The sequence below is a fragment of the Euwallacea similis genome, chromosome 4 (assembly GCF_039881205.1).
Source record: "Euwallacea similis isolate ESF13 chromosome 4, ESF131.1, whole genome shotgun sequence".
NCBI lineage: Eukaryota > Metazoa > Arthropoda > Insecta > Coleoptera > Curculionidae > Euwallacea > Euwallacea similis.
In genome coordinates, this window is record NC_089612.1 from 6,748,587 (window position 1) to 6,767,703 (window position 19,117).

Here is a 19,117-nt window from a genome sequence, read left to right on the forward strand (position 1 = left end):
TATCCGGCCCATTTACCATCAGCTAAATATGCACCACGTGGAGCGCAGATTTCGGCAAAACACACCTGATGGAAACTTTTGAGGCCCTTTATGCCCTAAATATAAATGGGATTAGATTTTATCCGGAACCCTGATGTTGCCATGGTTACGCACGGTTTCTTTCGCCACCCCTTTTCAAATTAGAGGTAATAGAAAGGAAAGTCGGTTGTCTATTGTCAAGGAAATGGGTGCGCTCATTGCTGGTTCAAGCCGAGCTCGTAATGTCCATTAATTATTGAGCAGAGTTTTGAGAGGAAAAGTTGCGTATTAAATAGGTTTACAGCGTCACCAATAAAATCCGCATTATATGGGAAATTTTTTTATTTAAGAATTTGGGTAAGTTTTGACTTTGCCTTTAGGTAGTGCTTCATAAATAATGAGAAATGACCTACAAATCGAAAAACAAATGAGTATCTAGAACTGCCAAATTGCAATTTTTTTTTTCAAAAATATTGAAAATCTACCATTATTTCTCAAAATTTTGAAAAATTACAAAAGAAAAAGTTCCTTAGATTCTTATTTTCTACCCATATGCCAATATACAACTTTCTTGGACGACTTGCATTTTTTAATTTTTTTGTATTTCTGCATTTCCGAGGTATTCAAATTGGTCAGTAGCCCTGTAAGAATAATTATAGTATATCAATGTAATTGTCTGAATGAGTATTCATTAGTTAAAGTTGTAATAAATATATCTTTTTAAAGAAAACGTAACATTTTTTAAAGACGCCACGTATGCCTGGAAGCAAAGTTAATCTAGTTTATAAAGACCATGTTTAGGTTACCTTATTGCGGTATGTTTATAAAGTTTATTGACACAGAATTAGATATATAAACAAGTAATTATTTTTACAAGGTTGCTGACTAATTTGGATTCCTTGGAAATTTAAAAATACCAAAAATTGTTTTAAAATAAGTTGTCCGAGAATGTTGAAAATTGGCATTTGGATAGAAATTAAGAAACTTTTTCCTATGGATTTTTCAAAATTTTGTGAAATAATAGATTTTGAATATTTTAGAAAAAAAAATTCAATTTGACAGTTATAGTCAGCCATTTGTTTTTAGATTTGTAAGTCATTTCTCATCATTTGTGAATCGCAACCTGAAGGTAAAGTCAAAATTTATCCAAATTCATAGGTAAAAAAAATCCCATATGATACGGATTTTATTGGTGATGCTGTATTATGTTTTCACGCGTTATATCAATAACCACCCCATTTCGTCATACCAACTTAGCTATATCAATACCGAAGCCCTAAGGACTCTCAATAACACCGGTCGCCTGAAACTCTATGTCTCTACAGACACTTAAACATTCTCTCTGTGTAACTAACTGTCTCCTAAACCGCACCCATATAATTAAGATTCAAAATACACGTGTTTGGGTGTAAATTAGTGATCACGTTCTCCCTTAGGTTGTTTGACCAAGTACACCTCTTAAATATGATGTGCTAACAGAGGTATATTTGGAAAATCAAACCAAAATATTTCCTATGCGATTAATTTAGGGGTTGGGGATGTTGCGCTAAATCTCAAATTGTGTATTGAATATCCGAATAATGTAAACAACTCAGAGCTGATGTAGCTGACATCTAAGCACATACTGGAACAAGGTACCGAAGCATCGTGGGTGTTTGTGTTTATGACATGGTTGAGGACAGTTAATTTGCGCGTTAGATTGACGTTAGAAGGTAACTTCAAATGTTCCATGATGAGAGAGTTTATATTAGAAAATCAGAGGTGGAGTGTGACATGCGCAATTTGGTGGAAAACGATAATCGGACATTTAACAATGCAAACATTTTTATAGACAAAAAATGATTTTGTTTGGAAATCCACCAGCACGCTTCTGATTTTTGAGCTCTATTCGGATTTTTGCCAGTTAAGCTTAATAATCGCATGCTATTGTGGTCGCATCAGAGGCATTAAACCTACTGTGTGAGCTCTTATGTACAGATACAGAATGTCCCAAATCAAAGTGTGTATTTTAGTGTATTTTAACCACAGATTTTTCTAATAAAATTAACAAATATGCATTATTTGGGTCCAAAATCCATTTTTATTAGCTTCATTTCTGAACTAATAATTTTCAACAGTATTTGTCAATTTTCCAAAGAGAATCTATATAAATTACTTGCACTTTACAAATTTGCGACCAATTAAAGCCAGCTTGCAAAACTCCAAAAGTTTCTAATAAAGAGGGAAAATTCCCGATATACATGTAAGGTTACCAAGGCCAATTTATCTCCATTAAATTCGCCAAAATCGATAGAATCCTGCAAATATAACGGGAAGGGATGGAATTTAATTTGTAACCTGTTCAACGAAAACCTTTATATTATACATATAACAAACCCATTAGAGGCGCATTAAAAATGGGCGTGGGGGTCTCAAAGGGCAGGAGGGGTGGGCGTAGGCGGCTGGCTGCATCCGGACTTCGAACAGGTTGTTCAGGATTTCAGGTTCAGAGGGAGACCTTCACCCCCTACTCAGTGATGCCCCAGTTTCTAAATTTAGCGGAGTTCGATCGATTTGGCTCGACTGCCTTTTAGAGCGGGCACGCTTGTTTAAATATATTGTTATTTATTTTATTACACACAGGTATTCGAGATTTGTAGAATATTCAAAAACGCCTATGAACTTATCAGGAGCAGTATAGGAGTACAGGGTGTTCCATTTTCCAGGCAATTGGGAAAACTTTAAACAGCTTCATTCGCTATGTTGAGTAGAAGAAAAAAAATTACTTTACGAACCAGACTTAAAAGAAATTATTTTTGCAAAATCGAGATAGGAAGTCAACATTACTAGATCTTAATAGATTTTCCACAAAAATACAATTTTCCCTAGAGACTTCAAAGGAGAAATGTGACTGGATTAAAAATTAAACTTTAATAAGAGGTAGTTTGGCCTGGTATTGTGACGATAAAACATTAAACAAGACATATAAAGCACAGAACTACACTGTATAATCATTGAACATGTATTTTATCAGAGAAAGGTCAGTTCGCCGCAGCATCTTGATCTAGTTAAATCGAAGCAACATGGGTAAAATTCGAAAAAACTCACGATTTTGCCCGTCTCTCGCTTTTCAATTGTTTTTCTATAAGTGTTTGATATATCCTCAATTCTTAAAACATTCTCTCAAAACACTCCTAATTTAAAACTGACTCTTTGCATATATAAATTTAAAAAATTAAATGAATGAATTAGCTTGACTACCGAAAATATACAGAGTGTCCGAAAATAATGTCAAAATATTTTGGGAGGTAATTCTAGAGATTAAAATAATTTTAAAAAGTCCTTATAAACATATCTCAAAAACTTCTTCAAAGAGTTAGAACTCCATAAAGGGTGAATTCTGAAGATTAGTTTTTCGCAATATTTTCAAAACGGTCTGGATTAAAATTATAAAATTCGATATACTTTAATAAGATGGAATGAAAAAACTCCTTTTGTGTTAATAATTATAAATTTTAATCAAGGACGTCACATACAGGGAATCTTCTACGTAAATGTTGCCCTAATTTTGTTGTTTGTGACATTTCTTAATTTTTAAAATAAAATTACTGAATCACAATAATTTTTAAGTAAAAAAGGTCTTCTTATTTAATCGCGTTAGGACAGACTCTTTCCCAGAAAAATGAATTTTTATAAGTCGATGCATAAGTAAATGAACATCAAAATCTATGAAAAAAAGAATTAGAAGATGTATTGAAATGAACGGAGGCCATATTCAATATTTGTTATGAATAAATAATAAATATTTAATAATATTAATCTTGTTATTGCTGGCTAATAAAAAATATATTTAAATTATAAGGATGCTTACTATGTTTATTAAAATGCATTTCGATGTCCATATATTCGCGCATCGGTTTGTAAAAATCCATTTTCCTGGAAAACAATTTATCCTAACCAGATAAAATGACAGGATTTTTTTAACTTAAAAATATTTACGATTCAGTGATTTGATTTTAAAGATTAACAAATGTCGCAAATAAAAAAGTTGAGGCAACATTTACGTAGGAGACCCGTTGTATGTAATGCCCCTGACCAAAATCTGCAATTATTAACACAAAATTTTTGTCTCATTCCATCCTATAAAGTATACCGAATTTCGTAATTTTACCGCAAACCGTTTCGAAAATATTGCGAAAAAACCATCTTCAGAGTTCCCCCTTTAACGGGTTTTAGAACTTTTAAGAAGCGATTTTTGGAATATATTTATAAGACTTTCTTTATTATTTTAATCTCTAGAATCACTTTCCAAAATATTTCAACATTATTTCGGGACAACTTATATTTGTCATAGAAAATTCACTTGACCACGGCAGCTTGATCTAGTCAGATGAACGACGATAGAAACCGAAAAGCTTATTTTACTAAAAGCTCTTATCATTCGGCAGCATGCTAAAGTACTATAAATAAATGAGTGGTTTCGCTGCTTCTAGCGGGTGCGCGAAGCAGGCGGCAGCCTAGTTATCCAGGATGTGTTCGGACATTTAACGAAGCGACTCTTCTATGATATATGTATTTTCGGTGGCATTACAAGCTAAAACGTAAAAATGTACATTTACTGATTTCTAAACTCGCTGTCCATCTTTTACATAACATTTTTTCTGCTGTAGACCAATAAATCTAAAGAATGCGAAAGCGAACAACGGACATGCCTGCAAAATGCTAAACATTTTATCGAATTTTCCGGGCCTCGCCTCTCCCAAACCTGTTCCATTTTTCCCTGATGCAAAGGATTATTTATGAGACATATCTGCGTCGATATAAGTTGCCATATTTCTATAGTTTTCGGTTGTGTTGAGAGATTTCGACACCGGAGGTCTTCATGGTGTTAATAAAATTCAGAGAATGAATGCTTCGAAGAAGAATTTGTCAGCGTTAAAAGGCAGGGGACAAAGAGGTCGATTTCCGCTCCCTTAATATATAATCTTCCATTAAACAATATGATAATGGAAGGAGAGATAAATGGGGCCAAATGTCGACGCCCCGATCCTACTCAATACCTGTTGTGGCGCTGCTGTATCGTTTCGTCGAAGTATTTTTATTATACTTCTCGATGACAAGCAAATGACTAAGATGAAAATACTTTTGTCTCCTTTAGCAGGAAATTTCAATTAAGATCGATTATTTCTATTTTCTATTAATATAAAACTTATAGTTTTGCAACTTTGTGAAGATTTTTAAAAAGGTACCACTTCAACCGGTACGGACTGTACTAATAATATTCAGTAGTAGGAATTACATTTGTATCAAAAAGTGGCATCACGAACAATTCTGTAGTGAATAAATCATTCGCACGGAAACGTTCGTTTTCACCCGAAGGCCCCGTTACACGCACAGCTTTTACCGAAGCGCAAAAACAAACCGAAAGGTGGCAAAACAGATATTGAGTGGAATGGAGTGCTGAGGTTCCCAGTTTTTATTTTCCGCTTTATGATGTTACTGGATGAAATATGAACGCCCGATGCATACAACGGAAAACCTTCTTAGCTACTGTCGAGCTCTGACCTGAATTGCGTTAACAAAAGCTGGATGCTGAAGATTTAACGGGAAATAGGGTCAAGTTGGATTATTATTCATGTGGAATTGAGCTGATAATGTATTTGTTGCTTAAAATGAGACAGTGGCAAATTTAGGAGTAAGGGGTTCAAAGCAAATTTATGGGGTCTGTTTATAGCACTCAATATGTACCACGTCATTGGCATACAACAATTCCTAAGGATCGAAAAAATTTCTAAAATGACTTCATGTTTCAATTGATCCTTGATATTAGGTACCTCAAAATGGCCTCAGGTGTTCCCTTAGTTCCAATTCAACTAAGCAGGTGACTACAGAGTTGAATGGATATTATCCGATAAAGAGAATTGGACGCCATGCTCCCATGCCTGCCACCATGCATCTCAGACTTAACATCTCTGGATTTTTATATTTAGATGTCCTAACATACATTCAAGAAAAGTATAAACAACAAAACATAAGAGTTATTCATATTTTTTTAACACCCCATATAGTTGGAATTTTTGATCCATCTCATGCACGAGAGCGCGTTGTTTCAATTTCCAATAAAACGGATGGATAAATTGTTAAGTCGAGCGTTTCAATCGCTAAAAATACAGTCCACAACCCATTCCAGTAACACCAGAGTAAGTGACAGCAATAGGAAAAAAACGCATTTATTAAACCTCGACTTCGCCTGGCTATACTAAAGTCCTCGTTACGAGTAAAATGTATATCGCGACGAGCCCCATATAATACCTCTTAGCGAATAAGTGTTCTTATCGACTAACAGACAAGCCAAAATATATGGAAAAAAAGTCGACGACAGCTACTGCAAAATAAAGCCCGCAAGCGAGAGCCGTACTTCATCGAGATAATGAAACGCTCAGCAAATATAGAGCAGAGTTTTGCCGACATCAAAATATACCTGTTGGACCCGGCATGGAGACGCACTCCATCCCGGATCCCGGCGTGATTCCCGGTGACGTGAGCATCTAGCCAAGATCAATTCTTAGGCACCACGCTGGCTGGTGCGCCGCTACAATCGCTGGATTCAGTTAGAAACCAACCAGCGCCTGTTCCAGAGTCCCTTTCCAGGCGTCGCGCTTCGCTTTCGCTCTGTGTATAACTGCTATACGGTTAGTGTGCGTCGCTCTATGTAGATCTAGAATCGCCTCTCGTTGACCATCAGCAACCCGATTGCAATGTAAGTCTCGCTTTGGCTTTGGCCACTTCTGCCTATTACTCTAGACGTAGATCTTAGGTGTTGTGTATTGATAGCACTTCATTAGGCTCCTAGACACGTAACAGCTCTAAAAACCCATTATTATTACATCGCAACACTAATAGTAGCTAGAAACGTAGTCCACAAAGGAAGTTTAAAGTTCTACTTATACATGCAACTATAGCGGAAAGCGAGGCGGAATGCGATAGAACAACGTACTTATCCAGCAAGAATCCACAAGTTGCAAAGCGTAAAAAGCACGTGAGTTATATGTTAGTTTTATGTTAGTTTTATGTCTCGGGTATAATTTCGAGTTTTATTGACGCAACCGAAGGATGTCGTAAGATTAAAGGGGGATTATCCCGCAATAACGAGAAAACAAATAAATGGGATTTGAGTTCTAATGTGACTAACCCTAGACATTCGCCAATTTTGTCAAGAACACGTTACATTTACCACTTTGTCAACCCGCAAAACTGCAGTATAGAACTCAAAATGAAATATTCCACACTCTAATGACAGAGAAGAGCAGCTGTTGACCCGCAAAACGACAACGTTGATTCACAAAAATGGCGTTAGATGACTCATTTGAGCAATATTTAATCACAAAATTAAATATACTATATATATATATATATATATATATATACGAAATCCATAAACAAACAATTCCCCTGTCCAAAGTGAAATGTTTCAAATGCTTCCTAAACGGTACTAAATCCTCTATGCTTGCCCTAAACTGTGCATTCTTGAAGTCGGATTTATTCACGTGGTAAATCAACTACACATCCGGAAAGTAAGTATACCATGAAACACTCCAGTTTCTGGAAAGCAGGGCAATTAATTTAATGGCTGGCAAATGAATTTGGGAGGTTCCGCTAAGCCGATTCCCCGCTTAATGGAATTGAATTAGGAATCGGAAATCACTTTGCAAGGACTTCGGGTAGTTATTGTTGTTCAATGTTTTAATGTGCAGTCAATTAAGATGTAAATTTCTAAAATTAACTCTTAAGGATTTGGAACAAAAAATTGTGTTCTGAAAAATTCGGAATATAAAAATTGATTAATACCGCCACTGGCATAATATTGTAGAAAGCCGTACAGTGTGGAAAAGCTAAATGGAATAAATTCAATATCTGCATATTTCGACACATGTGAAAAAAATATCCGTCAATTTTAGATTCTGAAATTACATCCTGTAACGGAAAAATTTCATACCTAAATTCAACCCCCTTTGCGTGACAGTTGCGACCTCTAAATTTTTAAATCGAAATTATAGATTTGTGATATCTCAATTGAAAGGCATTTTCACTCTGTATTCAAAATTGTTATGGTTTTAAACTTTACTGCAAAGAGTAATAGGAATTGCTTAAACGTAATCCAAAAAAATTTGTTCCAAAATAAAAAATTGATTCCGCTGCTGGACGACCTCTAGAGAGCTAAATATTTTTCCCATATATTCCTATAGTTCTTTTAAATTCTTTACCTACTTTCAGTGGCGCAGATATTGTCTTTCTCGAAAGAAACATTTCTAATTAAATTCTTTAAAAATAGCACAAAAAACATCTTTCATAATAACAAATTGGTACGGTCACTAGACGAACATTAGCCAACTTAATTTTTTTCCCTTATAGTTCTATAGCTACTTTATACTTCTCAATTACTATTAATGGCTTAGATGTTTTCGTTCTTAAATTAGAAATTGCTAAACTAAACACCTTCCAATTGCTAAAAATTGAAAATTTTATTAGCCAGCACAAATCTTTCTCCACCTCTATTAATATTTTTTACCAGCAATAAGTTTTCCTTCCTTTACCAACATAATTTCCTTCGCCCTACAACCATGAGGCAGAGAAATTTTATTAATTTCCATTTAACATTTAAATTCCGAGTTTCATGCTGTATTGGGGGATTAAACAGGCGAACATCTTAATCCAACAGCGGGTAACTACGACATGGAAGTTTTTATTACTTTAGAAAAGAATTCCAGGGGGGAAATTTACTTTGACTGCTCTGTGATGTAAAGGTAACAAAGTAAACTCCCGGCTAAAGTTGGCAAACGAATGGCCTGACAAAGCTTTGTCTATGGAGAAAAAGCGTGTAAATAATCCTGATGGAATTTTGCAAATATTTGAAAACAACCAATAACTCACGAAGTCAACAACTAGATATCCTGGAAATTGCCCTAAAACAAATACAGGGTGAAACAGTCAAATAGAATAAATTCAATATCTGCATATTTCGACATATGTGAAAAAAATACCGAAACATACCAATTTTAGATTCTGAAATTACATTCCGTAACGTAAAAATTTCATTTATAAATTTAACCCCTTTTGCATGACAATTGCAATCCCTAAACATTAATGAATTTTTTTTTATTATATAATTATAAGTTTATGATACCTCATTTGAAAGGTCTTTTCATTCTCTATTCAAAATTCCTATGGTTTTAAACTTTATTTGAAAGAATAACAGAAAAAAATTCATGTAATCAACGAAATTCTCTACAATAAACTAAAGACTAATAACTAACTGATACTACTTCTTTACTAATAATATAATAAAGTAACAAAATAAATCAATGGCAATGTACATTGTCTTAACTTTTCCAAATCGGCAGGTAGAGAGGCGAGAATCGCTAGAATGGCCAGCAGAATCACCCGATCTTACTCTATTAGAGTTTTCATGGTGATATGTGAAGAATATGGTGTACAGAACTAAACAACACGATCTAGTTGACTTTAAAAAAATAATAACGCTGACGATTAGATTGGTTATGCCTTAGTTGTTGATTAATGCTAAAAGAAATTTTTATTTATGGTTAGGATACTGCCAAGAGGTTCAAGGCATGCATTTTGAACATATCATAGAAAATTAAGATTGATTTGATTTATTACTTTAACACATTATCAATAACGATATGGTATTAGTTATTAAGTTTTAAGTTTATTATAGAGAAAATCATCAATTACACGAATTTATTTTTTTGTTATTCTTTGCTATATAGTTTAAAACCATAGCAGTTTTGAATGGGGAATGAAAAGATCTTTCAATTGACGTATCACAAACCCATGCTTTCGATTTAAAAATTCCGGGGTTGTAATTGTCACGGAAAGGGGGTTAAATTTAGGAATTAAATTTTTAAGTTACAATAATTGAAATAAATAATAATTAAATTAAAAAAAAATAATTGAATTTATTCTATTTAGCTGTTCCACCCTAAATATTAAACGAGTTTTACAAGAGCTTTTAAGGAAGTTTAACTGCAACTTCAGTCGTAAGGACCTGAAGATCAAAAGATCCATAAAGCTTAATAATAAGGAGCGCTTAACGAACTTCTCCGCAGTATTATAATTATTGTATGCACTACAGACGCTTAATAATGAAGTTAATTAGAAAAATGGCATTTTGCAGTTTTGTGCCTTGCGATATTCGACATAATGGCCCTCGTTGAAAGCGACATAAGAGTCGCAATTACGTGTTACGTATTACAGGACTCCACCTGTATCCTATTGGCACAATTCACAATGTATTTTTGTACTTTGAGCACATTATTTTGAAACATGCAGCTGAACCCGATTCGTTTCAACAAAAATAATGATTTCTCATTTACTTACGGCGTGGAAAACCATTATGGGATACTGATATGTTTAGCTGGTTGCCTATCTATCTCCGGACACGTGGAATGCACTTGAAAAACCTTCCAGAGGATTTTTTCAAATTTAAACAGGTTATATTTTATTATACTAAAAGTGGGTCAAACTCGCGAAAACCAGCTATTTCGAAAACCCTGCTGCTCGGTACTCGTAAATAGAATTTAGCCCTTACAAAGTCTCCAATTTACTGCCAATACTACGGAAACAAGTGTAACCAAAAACAAACAAAAGTAATATAAAAGCGGATTATTTGAAACAATCCCATTTTATTCCGTTTTAAAATCAAGATTTAAGTTTTCGACCCCCAGTCCGCGGCCATTAGAACGTAATAAAGAAGAGAAACGTTTTTGTGTCGATTTCTTCGAAACGTTCGGAGAGATTAGCAGGGAGCAGGAAGCGAAAGCAAACTTCTGGGATTTCTTATTGTTCTTGGAGAAATGTGCTTTATGAAATATATGTTTAGTTTGAAAGCGTTTTGAAATTATATCGACTTTGCATGCATTTCAGAGCAGGTTTGACAAAGATGGGAATGTGACGATTTCCAATTGGAAGCTCCGTATCTGATTTCATTAACTTACTATATGCCTATCTTATTCCATTTCAAATATTGCCCTTCTTCGCAGTAAGTTTTCCTAGCAGTTTTATTGGGAAACTACCTATGCCAATGACTTTAACCTAGTTTTCAGCTTGTTCTTTAATCTCTGAGTTTCACGAGTTTTTTTGTATTTAATAAATGAAGGCGTACAAGATGAAAAAAAGAAACTTTCGAGTAAATTTAACGAAATCTTAAACTGACTCAGTTTTATTACATTCCTAACAGCCTTATTGGAAGACAACCGACGCCAATGACTTTAATCTACTTTTAAGGTCAAGGTCTGGTCTCTAATCTTTGAGTCTCATAGATGTTTATATTTAATAAACTAAGGTGTAAAGGGGGAAGATGAAGATATTGGATTCAACAAGAGTGACCGCATAAATAGTACTTGCAGGTAGCAGACCTTCTTATGGTAAAGTGATTGAAGTCTACCATTTCAATCACTAAACTCATGCGCTCACTCTTATTGAATCCAATATTTACACCTTCTCTTCTCTACGCCCTGTTTATTAAATAGAAAGAACCGTGAAAATCTGAAATTACAGAGAAAAAAAAGAAAAAGTCATTGGCGTAGGTTGCTTCCTAATAGAACCGTTGGGAAGTATTAAAACTGTGAAAGTGAAGTTTCTTCCCTTTTCCCTTTTGTACGCCTGTTTATTAAATCCAAAGAACTGTGAAACCCCGGGATTAGAGAGAAAGCTTTGGTCTTAAATCTAGATTAAAGTCAGTGCCGTAGGTTGCTTTCCAATGAGGCTGCTAGGAACGTGTTAAAACTATGGCAGTAAAAGTGTTTGTTGAATTCACTCGCAGTTTTGACTTTTCCCGTCAATGTACGCCTCTGTTTATTATAATACAAAGACCCGGGAAAATCAGAGATTAGAGAGCCAACTTTGGTTTTCAAACTACACTAAAATAATAATAGTAGGGTATCTTCCAATAAGTCTGTTGGTAATGGGTTAAAATTAAAGTTTATTTTCTTCCCTCTTGTACGCCTCTGTTCATTAAATACAAAGAGCTGTGCAACCCAGGTACTAGAGAGCAAGCTTGTTCCTGTAACTTATAAGGAGAGTTTTTTTCGACAATTAGTGAAGAGATCTTAAAAACTAATAGAGTTACGAAGTTGGTTAAAAGAGGAAAGAATTGCAGGTTTAGGGGACCAATTTAAAACCACTTATGGTTTCTTGAAAAAGTCCATGGCTTATTACGAGTGCTGGTAATGGTACTATTAAGAAAAAACTAAATTTTTGTCAATTTCTTTTAATAGATCTAGCCGTGTAATTATTGGTTGTAGAGAAATTATGTAAATATGAATACTGTAGATAAATTTGCCCTGAAAATGATAAGCTTATCAGATTTTTTCTGGCAACTGTCAGTTTTGAGGCATGACATAAATTTACTTTTTTTTAAATAGAAAGTATAGTAGGTTATGACCTATTTGAAAAGATATTTTTCAAGCTTCATTAAAATGATATCAATAACTAGACAGTTATTTTTCGATATAGTGGACATAAAGCCTTTTTTAATGCAATATTACAACTTTAAGATAGTTGGTCATGGAATCGTTCATATTGATTTATTATTTGTTTGAAATTGACAGCCCGCATCATTTAAGTCATAAACAATTCAGCGTTTTTCTGTACAAGGTGTCCGGAATAACGTCGAAATATTTTGGGACGTGATTCTAGAGATTAAAATAATGACAAAAGTTCTTATAGAAATATCCCAAAGTGCCTTTCAAAGGATCTAGAACCTCTTAAAAACGGAACTTTGAAGATGGTTTTTTCACAATATTTTCGAAAGGGTGTGATAAAATTTTGAAATTCAGTATACTTTAGTAAGTTGGAATAAGAAAACTTTTATCGTGTTAATAATTGCAGATTTTAATTAGACACGTCACATACAGAAAGTCTTTTACGTAAATGTTGCCCTCATTTTTTTTTGTTTGTAACATTTTTTAATTTTGGAAATCAAATTACTGAATCGTAAATATTTTAAAGTAAAAAATATTTTCTTATTTCAACTCGTTAGGGGAGATCGTTTTCCAAAAGAAGGAGTTTTTATAAACCGATGCACGATTACATGAACGTCGAAATGCATCTTAATAAACATAATAGGCATCCTTGTAACAAAAATAGTTTTTTGTTAGCCATCAATAACAACACTAATATTATTAAAAATTTATTACTTATTAACAACAAATCTTGAAAATGGCCTCGTTTATCTAAATGCATCCTCTAATTCGTTTAAAAAATATTGCGAAAAAATCACCTTCAGAGTTTTCCCTTTACGAGCCCTTTTAAGAAGCAATTTTTGGGGTACGTATACGAACTTTTTATATTGTTTAAATTTCTTGAATCACCTTTAAAAATATTTTCACGTTATTTTTGAACACCCTGCGTAATATTTTCTTTAGTCTTAATTTGTTATGTTTGTTGACTCTATGTAATTTCAATAAAATTGCCGTTGCTCTGTTATTAACGATGATGACGATTACTACTGTAAACACTTCCAGTAAATATCGACAAATTGGAACAATGGGACTAACCCGTAAATCGTTAGAATGTGCGATAAATGAAACTCGAATTTCCTATTATTAAACTGAAATCTAATTAAACGTACATTTGGTATTACTGGATTATGAAGGTTTTTGCATTTTAGGCAGTAATCAGGTAGTGAAGGGTTCGCTATTGTGCACTATATTGCAATTAGTCGAATGCGGCATAAGTTTTCAAATATAGGGCAATATTAAGTAGTTGCTCCTCGGCTATGCAATAGAGTGCTCATCTCAGGATCTCTTTGCTCGTACTGGAGATAGTTTCCCTCTATAATATCGACGAGGGAATAATGAAAAGGCCCGTGAATTCCAGTGGTATTGCCACAGAGTGAGGCAAGTTATAGACTTGCATTGCCTTTATATGGCATTCAAGAATATTGGAAAATAGTATCATCTATCCCCCGGGCAATAGCGATTTTTCTCATTTCTAAACTTCGCCCTGGAGACCTCAATAAAAACTTTCTTTGTTGATGGATTAGGACATGCGCAGCCCAAGGACTCTAAAAACTTTTACGCCGTTTAGGAAAGATTTTAATAAATTATTTTAATTCTCCCGCCCTTTCCCTTATTGCCTGTTAACTTGCCTATACGACTTCGGATAAAACTTTTTTATTGGTCGTAACGGTTTCGATAGCGGCATTTGAGAAAATTGCGACTGGGCTGCAAAAACAAGCGTCTGGTTGGGAAATGGTGTCGTTGGTTCCTCTCAGCTTTTTTATCCTTAACAGTACATGAAACAATACATTATCTACGCCATTAAGAATGGGGGGAAAATATACAATAAAATATGTCAAACTTTCTAGTAATTGTCCAGTGGCTAAACGATTTTTAAAATTTTCTGAACTATATACTTATTTCCGTATAGTTCTATAGATGCTGTATATTACGCTCTTAGAATGGCCGAAAAAATTGTGTTTTGCACGGTTCATTTCAATAAATTGATGGTGCCACCACTTAAATACTACTAGAGAGCTCACTTTCCATATATCCTATATGTAGATATTAATGTCCCTACTAATCCTCAGTAGCATGGAACTTTTTTCTAAATATTGAAATATCTAAACTAAACTCTTCCTAATTGCTAAAAAAACTGAGTTTAAGAAAAATTGGTACCACCACTGGAGGACTACTAATCAACTCAGATATTTTTTAGTCAATGACGTAATTTTTGATAGTTATGAAGCTTGACTCCATGTTGTCCTGTTGTTTTCGATTTACTAAATGTCCCTAATTTTGATATAAGGGCCTTAAAAGAATGAGACAGGAGAAGAGTTTTTCTGACGAGGACATCCTTGTGATTGAAATTGTGTCCGAAACCTGAAGGTACAAGAGGACATAGGCAAATGTATGAAAAATTGCACACGGTGGTCAAAATAATTTTACAATCTAAAATGAGGTCCAAAATGACAGAAAATTAGAAATCTGTACCGGTCTACAGGGTGTCCCGGAAAATTTGGGCATGCTTTCGGATACAAATACAGGGTGCCAAAATAACATGTCAAGTTTCTATTAAAAAAATTTTTACAGACCCTCCCTACCAAGATACAGGCTCCTAAACGACGCCCCTGAAAATCAGTTTTTATTAAATAACTTTTAAAGTACTTGAAATAATTTGATCATTTTTAATATGATAGATACTAGTTAAGGTTCCTTAAAATAGTGTCTTTGTTGGAATTTCCCAACATAAAACGGTTGAAAACCGTTGGGCCTCCAATTGTTGTTGCGCCCCAATAAAATAGACATCCTCGAGCCACCGTTACGTGCCGAATTAAGATGGGAGCTATGCGTTCCGCCCATCTGGTTCTTTGCAGCTCGGGGTTGTAGCCCAGAATTGGAACCACACCGACCTCCAATAAACCATCAGGAATTCCCCGGCGTAAATATTGCACGATGCGGCACCCAAATTAGAGGGTGGCGGCATTGATATAATTCAGAATAGGTTAAAAAAGTAGCATCTCTCCCACCAGTTCTTGTAGCCCTAAGAAGTGGGGAAGTTGGCAGACTCCTCGAGGGCGAGACCAGGAGTACTAAAAAAGACCTCTAAGAGTGCAATTGGACTCCCGATTGAGAAAAGCATCTCAATCTCTCTATCTCTCTCTCGCTACTTCGTAGTTACTCTCATAACTCAGGGTCTATTGGTCGCTGCTCAATCACTCCAAACTCTATACATGTACACTAAAGCAAACAGCTCTAGCAATTTCGCGTATTCTCACCCTAGTCCTCAGATCTCGCGTACACGGTGCCTTCGACTGTATCCGCGATTGTGAATTTATACAAGATAGTAGTGTATTAAATGATTAATTGTGCAACAGTGTGTTTTGTGAACTGGAAAACCCATAAAACCTACTTCCTCTAAATGACGGTAGACCGTCTGGTCCTTCGAAAAACCCAACCAGCATAAGTGGATTACTCCGTGGGTATCTATTGAGGTAGTCACTTCTGTTAGGCAGACTCTAAGAGACCCTGGCCTAAACAGTCTTTGAAACTCATTTTGCTGTTTAAGTTCGCCAGGAACCGACCAACTTGTACACATTAATACTCACATTTTTAACACGTTGTATGATAAAAACACAAGAAAAATATTTTTGGGTAGCTTGAAGTTTAAACTAAAAAAAGAGGTACTTTTGTTTCACGTTAATAAAATGAACCGTTTTCCAGAAAACGCCAATTATTTAAATTAATTTTTAATTAAATTAAACCTTTTCGAAATTGAAATAAAGAATTGATAATTTAAGTGTTTAATTAAAAACTTCAGAAGTGGGTTCAACACGGCCCCCTTGTAGTCTAATACATTCTCGCGCACGACAAATTGAGGATTGTCGCACCCGCCACAAAATCCCAGCATTGTTTCTATTTGATCAGAATGAAACGTAATTCTTTGAAACAGTTCCTCCCTAGCCTATATCTTGGTAGGGAGGGTCTGTAGAAAAAATTCTTATAGACACTTATCATGTTATTTTGACACCCTGTATATGCATTCGAAAGCATACTCATATTTTCCGCGACACCTTGTATAATTTCCAACTTTTCAAGATAAATCTTGATAAGTTATTTAGGAGGCCAACCCTGGAATTGCATAAATCGCACAGTGGTCCGAAATGCTAATTCTTTGTTTGCTAACTGACATCATAAGCGCAATCACTACTCCAGCAGGAATTAATCGGCATTTGCGAAGATATTATCACTTCATCTGCTGTGCAACTAAATATACCCCATTGAGACTATTAGTTATGACCCAATTCACATGCGAGGGTCATGGAAGGGATGTAATTCACCTTTATCCAGTAAACACCTTTATCACACTCCCGGGAAGTATATGTCGGAACGCAAGAGTGCGAAACTGAGTGATACTTGGAAATCTCATAAAATTCATTGTGATGATTCATTTGCGCACGTTGGGAGAAAAATATGTAATGAAGAACTTTATTAAATTGCAGTGTGATTTGGTATTTTATTGAATCGATTGGGGTAAAAACTAATTACGTGTTCGGACCAAATTACCAGGATTTTTCAATTTCCTGTGCAACTCATCGGAAACAGTTTCAGCGAAATTATTATATATATTCGATATTTGCATTAAATTCAAATTAATATTTATGGCAGCCATACAAACTATGTGGCGCTCGCTGAAATGATGGTGAAATTGAAAGAGCCACCGTATTTACCATTAAGCACTTTACCCCGATTACAATTTTTATAATCAACTTGTTGGTTAATTGATCCATTATTCAATTATGTGAGTCGCGAAACATTATGATAAATGACGCATTATTATATGGGATGCCTTAGCATCTGGTAAATAAGAGCAATAAATCATTATGTACATCAGATTGGGTATCATCTACAATGGGGTTGTAAGGAGTTGGAGATATACTCAATAATTATTGTTAAAAAGGTGAAATCAACGAAGCAGCACCAAAAAACATTTATAAAACGTTTATAAACTCTTTTGATGAAAATTCCCTTTTATATCCAATGAAAGTTTCAAGTGCCTAAAACTACCGGTAAAATCAATTTCCAAAGAAACTGTACAGGTCTCCCAACGCAATAACGATTTTCCCGTAACTTCTTCCAAAATATCACAATAATAATTTTTTACGAAGCAAAGAAACGTCAATAATTGAGCGAAGCGACGCAATCAATACGTTGAGATTTACGAACGGCAAACAACTTAATCGACTATCTGGAGCATGAGGGGAAATTACCGATGGGCATCAGTCTTCCGGAAAGAAGCGAATTCCAACATCACAAGGCAGTCGGTATAAATAACTCGACAATAAACGACCTTTTGTTAAACTTGTGGATTCCTTTACCTATACTGTTTTGACCGTCAGCCGCAGAGATTTCCGATAAGATATAGCCATACTAGTACATTCGATAGGTAGAGAAAATTGGATTTTGTTGATATTGGGAAACTCCGGGTTTAAATGATTCTAATATACCCGCTTTCGTTGCGTAACAAACGAAGAAAGTTGCCTGTAATACAAGAGCGTCACATATTGTGCATGAGCCTTAGGTAAGGGGTTACAATTCCGAGAGTGGGACAAGAGGAGTATTTTTAAGAACTTAGAATTTCAGAATTAAATTTCCTACATTACTGAATTTTCAACGGATTAGTCAGTGACGATTAGAGATTTTGCTAAAAATTGCTCATTCACCATTGTCCAAAATTTTATACTTGTGTATCAAATTTCTTTGAAAATACGTACCGCTTATCGTTGGGATTAATAGAAAACAAGAGAGAAAAAGTAGCTGTGAAATAAGCATTAGATTTCAACAACGATCTCCACATACATATAGCTAAAATCTTATTATTAAAATTCCACAATTTTCTTAGAAACAAACAAATATAAACATAAACAAATGTGCCAGATTATACGACATACATCAAAAAGTAATAGATCACACAAGAAGGTAGCGCCGCGATGGACCGTTTGTCTTTGTTTTTACCTCTGCTGCCGTTTATCGTAACAAGATCTTTATATAAGCATTATATTAAAAAACCCAAATTCTGTAAAACATCAATATAGCATGATAATTGGAAAGCTTTCAATATTTACGTTAAAGAGAAAACCACATAACGTTTTACTTTGTTTCGTCTTGCCGATAAATAAGGCTTATTCCTAAAATTGTACCAAAACCTCGAAAAATCGGTCGTTATATCTTAACAACTTTAATAAATTTTTATTTACACTAGCATCTTAACCTAACAGACGATAAGGAAATTTAATGAAAGAAAAATATAACGATATTGATATAATCCTTATTGGAGCACGTCCTTTACTGTAATATCGACAGTTAGAAAACAAAATCCCTGGATAAAATTTAATTTATACAAATATTGTTTTTTAGCTCTGATTTGTTGCTCCACGGAGAATTTTCCGTTGGACTTTTACAACCTTAAAAGAAAAAGAAGAATTATATTTTATTAATAATAATTAAAAATTTCTCGATATTACTCTAAAAAAAGATATATATAATTTTATTTCCCATCAAAATGGAGAATGCGCTTGTCCAATAATTAAGGTATACCG

General features: G+C 34.5%; 1 protein-coding gene across 3 annotated transcripts in view; it reads left to right on the plus strand.

Annotated features, from left to right (window-relative positions):
* Nucleotides 1-6,627: 6,627 nt before the first annotated feature.
* The window catches only part of rsh (radish), a 62,097-nt gene continuing 49,607 nt past the window's right edge, over nucleotides 6,628-19,117 (plus strand). For 2 of the 3 annotated variants that reach the window (XM_066389405.1, XM_066389406.1), the window contains exon 1: nucleotides 6,628-6,757. The gene's annotated coding sequence lies outside the window, so the exon portion shown is untranslated. Of the gene's footprint in view, nucleotides 6,758-6,959; nucleotides 7,037-19,117 lie in introns of all 3 variants that reach the window. The other variant, XM_066389404.1, reaches the window with a different exon arrangement.